The following is a 5132-nucleotide window of genomic DNA, read 5'->3' as shown; positions in this document are numbered from 1 at the left end:
TGCAGAGCTGGTGGTCTCACCTACAACCGACAAATAATATGCAAAAGCCTACCAAGTTTAGAGTGGATTACTAAATGAACTTTGAGCAGAACCTAACGCTCAACAATTAGTTAGATTAAAACACATAATCTTTGCCACTTTCATTATTATTCCCAAGTAAAGTTCTATAAAAGCCCACCAATAGTCGTAGGAATGTCTTTCGTGTACACAAATTCGCTACGGAACGGTGCAGGCGAACGCTCGATTACTCACATGTCAATTGCACTACTTTACGCTACGTGTCGCCTACTACCATGCCTTCTACTGGCGAGTTATACCAATCGAGGCTCTATCTGCTCTACAGTTCTGGTATACAACCTCTCTTCGCTTTGGGCAAACCGTACACTTACAAGGGTTACTTAGAGCGATCGACTGAAAGATTCGATGATAAAGTGATTCAGTGGACGGATATAATGACAAATGCTGGAAGATACCTAACGTTCGCCGCGCTTTGTCTGTACATTTGGACACGTCGGCAAAATATGATCCAACTTTGGGAGGAACTTTGGCGCCCGGACTCTCTGTACGCGCGTATATTACCCGCAGTAGATCGTGTACGTTTACGCATGCTGACGCAACGTTTGTCACTCTTGGGTACGGAGCATTTTGAATACCTGAGCTTCACTCTTCGCGTCTTGCGCTTCGGGCAGCTCACTTTTCTTTTTATACTAATTAAGTGTTTCATTGTCAATGCAATGCATACCTGTGTTTGGCACATATTTCACTTGAGTTCGCTGTACAGTTTGATCGCATGTTTGTTGGTGGTGGTGCTGTATGCCAATTTAGTGGCGAATATAATCGGGGTACCGTGGTTACTTTCGGCGTGAAATGAAAGTGCCAAGATTATGCGTGAGGCGAGTGAGCTCATAGAACTGCGGTACGACAGACAGCTTATGCAAGTTGTAAGTGGTAACTTTTAAATTAACATGGACGGTTAAGTTTTCCTCTCTCTCTCGTTCTGGTGGATAATTTTTCTGTGTACGTCTGTTGCAACCGTCTACGTTACACTGTTTGGGGCCTCTTCGAGATTGATTTACCGCAATGTGCTACATTTTTCTTTGTGGTGCTGAACGCTGCCATTCAAAACCTATTAAAGATGCGACCTTGCTGATTTCACAGGATATTTTTGAATATATAAACTATAAAAAGAGTAACAAAAAAAAATTTTTTGAAAGTGTCACACTGGTATAGCCGCTTAATACAATTCGATATGGAGCGAGAAATCGGTAATCAATAAACTAAGCTATGTTTTCGTATTGATGGGTTTTCACAGAGAAACAGACAGACAGAAGAGCTTCAACTATTTTTTAAAGAGTTTCGTGTTAACATTATCAAAACAAAAAAAAAATTCGCAAATGGTTTCTTAATTCTTATGTTTCTCATATCTCTATAATATAACATTTCCTTTATTATATAAAAACAATAACTCTTAGAGAAATTACTTTATATCTTTCTTTAAAAGAAATTTTCAGGAAAGATACATTTCAATCAATTTGCCTATTTTTAATAACCGTTTCAAAATCGGAAGCCCCATACGCAAAGGTCCATAACTATTCCACAGAACCTTTCTCTCAAAAACTCGTAATATCGACTCATCAGATGTTGTTATCGTCCATGCCTCTGCACCATATAGCAGGACGGGAATAATGGGTGACTTATAGAGTTTAGTTTTTATTCGTCGAGAGAGGATTTTACTTCTCAGTTGCCTACTGAATCCAAAATAGTACTTCTTGCAAAGAGTTATTCTGCGTTGGATTTCGAGGCTGACATTGTTAGTGGAGTTGATACTGATTCCAAGATAGACGAAATTATCTAAAATTTCGAAGTTATGACTGTCAACTGTGACACCCATTCGTTAGTTGACTGTCGACGTGAATAGATGTGCGTGCGCATCGTTGCGATTCTTGCCAAGTGTTTTTCTTCGGTTGTTTCGGTATTTCCTTTTGTGCGGTCATTTGCTTACGCGATTTAGGTTGCACCGTTATTGCCTGGCGGGAGTACGTAGCGGTCGTTGAATTGTTTGTGCGATCGGTGGGTGAATTTTTTGTTGCGAAGGTTAGTGACCGCGAGTGTTTTTGTGCGGGTACAGATTTTTGTGCATTTTTACGTACAAACTCGGCGTAAATTAGCGGTAAGTAATTTCTCTAGTAGGTAATATACGGACAACGTGGTACTCTACGTTGTTGTTGTTGGAGGAATCCCAGTGCAGCAAAGTGTTGTTGGAATTCTTGATGACTGGATTACCTGATAGTAGTACTGTGCTGAGCTTCTGGCGCTCAGTTGTCTCAGTCTTCGCTGTAAGCGGAGGGGAAGTAGCGAGACCTCCGTTAAGGTCCCTACCGCGGCATAGTGCGCGAACGGATTCGCCACGTAATGATTGCGAAAATGAGGGATGGAACGGTAGTTGTGGTGGGAGCGTCATTGTGACCACCGCTGAGAATGCGGTTGCTCATCCGGCTAGTACGGTGGGCAAAGAAACGGGCGTCGTGCGTGAAAAAGAGGGCGCTACTAAAGCGGACACTAGTGACGCAAGTGCCAATAAGGAGGACAACCTTGATATTTCGCGGAAAGCGATTGTAGTGGGGGGTGAGGCAGTGAACCATGTTGCGGCTGCCCAGAAGATAAGGAGACAACTAAGTGGGTTGGTGTTCGATGTAAAAAATTTCGATGCAGCGACTGTTGGAGCTTGCCTCATAATATGAGGCGCTTCTGATGACGGTTATTACCGAGAATGCCCATCTTCGCGGACAAGTAAACTACATTAAAGGAAGTTGTGGGAGACACTGCTCTACGCCGAGCAGGTCAATGCCGGCTCTGTCGGCACCGATGCCTCCGCCTCTAGCACCTATGCTGGCAGCAACTACACGGGTGACGCCGAAGACTGTGGAGACCTGGACGGTTGTGGTCAGGTTTAAGGGGCTTGTAACTTTCTCTAAGGAAGTGATCAAGAAGGTGTTGGGACCCTTACTCGGAGTGAGGATTCACGAAGTCCGACTAATAAAGAGAGGAGGGCCGGTTGTCCACACTCCCTCTGTTTTAGAGAGGGAAAAGGTGGCGACCAACGCGATATTCGGGGAGGTGGGGTTGGACGTAACTGTCAACCGGAAGTTGGGTCCTCGGATTGCATTTCAGGGGGTCCATACGGAGATCCACCATGAGGAATTCATGGAGGAGCTACTCCGGCTGAATCTCCAGGACTTCAGCCCGGCTTCCCAGAGGTCTGTCGAAAGGATTGTCAGTCGTCCCTGGAAGGTGGACCTGATGGTAGCACCAATGTCGCCCTTGAGGGTACGGACAAGTTGATGTCTGCAGGAGGCAGGTAGGTGCTACATCAAGTGGTTTTCCTTCCGAGTGCGACCGGATAGCCCCGTCGCTGCTTGATGTTTGATTTTCTAAGCTGTGATCGAGTGATGCCACGGCTGGAGTAGATTCGCTGTCCGGAAATTACTCTTTGTTGGAGTTAGTTTTCAGACAGAAAGGCCTCTCTTTTCAGCATGAATGGGAGTGTGGAGACTGGAGTTGTTCGTGGCTGCCTGCAGGATTCCATCTGTGGTACATATATTTGGAACCTTATGATGGACACTCTGCTTGGGCAGCTCGAGCCACTCTGTAAGTGTTGCATTTTTGCATCAGAGGCACCTATCTGATAGGTCGGGGTGTTTTTGTGGGGCGGGGGTAGAGGATTGGGTGCATATATTGGCAGAATGCGCGACGTACTAGGATATTAGGGATCTGGGTATGGGGATTAGCTGGACTGATGGACGATTAGATATTAGTGGTGTGATCTCCACTAGTCGGAATACCGAATAGTAAGGGTTATATGCGCATGAGTTGTTTAAGCGGCGAAGGCGTTTAGCTGGGAAATAGGGTTAGATTTTGTACGAGTGGTATGTGTATGTGATGTGTGTGTGGGGTCGAACACCTAACGACCAGTCCAGAGCTGTATGGAAGCTCAACTGCTAGTAGCTTCGGCTACGAGGTCAGACCGGAGACGATAGTTGTGATTAAAACACAAATGCGGGAAGAACTGAATTTGTTAGTTGAATGTGGAGTTGCATTGCAAACGGGTGCCGGACCCAAAGCACTGCAGAGGTTTTAGATGGGCATCGAACCCGACCAAGGTTTTTATATGCCTATTTCACGTTGTGAAAATGATCAAAATCGAACTATAACCGCGCCTACTTCTCATATATCACAATTTTACATTCCACCTGAATCGTTCAGTTTCCAGTACACAAATAAAAAACAACAAGAAAAAACGTTAACTTCGGTTGCACCGAAGCTAAATACCCTTCACATGTGCATTTCTGTTAGCAACTATGTGTTCAGTTTGTATGGAAGCTATACGCTATAGTAATCCGTTCTGAACAAGTTTTTTAGAGATTACATTGTTGCCTTAAGAAATAATCTATACCAAATTTCGTGAATATATCTTGTCAAATGTGAAACTTGTCCATACAAACACTTGAATTCGATCGTTCGGTTTGTATGGCAGCTATATGCTATAGTTAACCGATCTGATCAATTTCTTCGGAGATTACATATATATACCAAATTTCGTCAATATATCTTGTCAAATGTGAAAGTTGTCCATACAAGAACTTGATTCCGATCGTTCAGTTTGTATGGCAGCTATATGCTATAGTGAACCGATCTGAACAATTTCTTTGCAGATTACATTGTTGCCTTAAAAAGTAATATGTACCAAATTTCGTGAATATATCTTGTCAAATGCGAAAGTTATCCATACAAGAACTTGATTCCGATCGTTCAGTTTGCATGGCAGCTATATGCTATAGTTAACCGATCTGAACAATTTCCTCGGAGATTACATTGTTGCCTTAGAAAATATTATATTCCAAATTTTGTGAATATATCTTGTCAAATGTGAAACTTGTCCATACAAAAACTTGATTCCGATCGTTCAGTTTTTATGGCAGCTATATACAATAATTAACCGATCTGCACCGTTTCTTCGGAGATTACATTGTTGCCTTAAAAACTAATCTATACCAAATTTCGTCAATATATCTTGTCAAATGTGAAAGTTATCCATACAAGAACTTGATTCTGATCGTTCAGTTTGTATGGCA

At 43.0% G+C, this 5132-nt stretch overlaps 1 pseudogene; it reads left to right on the top strand.

Annotated features, from left to right (window-relative positions):
- The first annotated feature begins 293 nt into the window (after positions 1-293).
- LOC126755761 (uncharacterized) lies at positions 294-1276 on the top strand (annotated as a pseudogene).
- The last annotated feature ends 3856 nt before the right edge of the window (positions 1277-5132 follow it).

The sequence above is a fragment of the Bactrocera neohumeralis genome, chromosome 4 (genome assembly GCF_024586455.1).
Source record: "Bactrocera neohumeralis isolate Rockhampton chromosome 4, APGP_CSIRO_Bneo_wtdbg2-racon-allhic-juicebox.fasta_v2, whole genome shotgun sequence".
Taxonomy (NCBI): Eukaryota; Metazoa; Arthropoda; class Insecta; order Diptera; family Tephritidae; genus Bactrocera; species Bactrocera neohumeralis.
The sequence above is the reverse complement of the archived record's forward strand: the minus strand, read 5'-3'. Positions and strand labels throughout refer to the sequence as shown.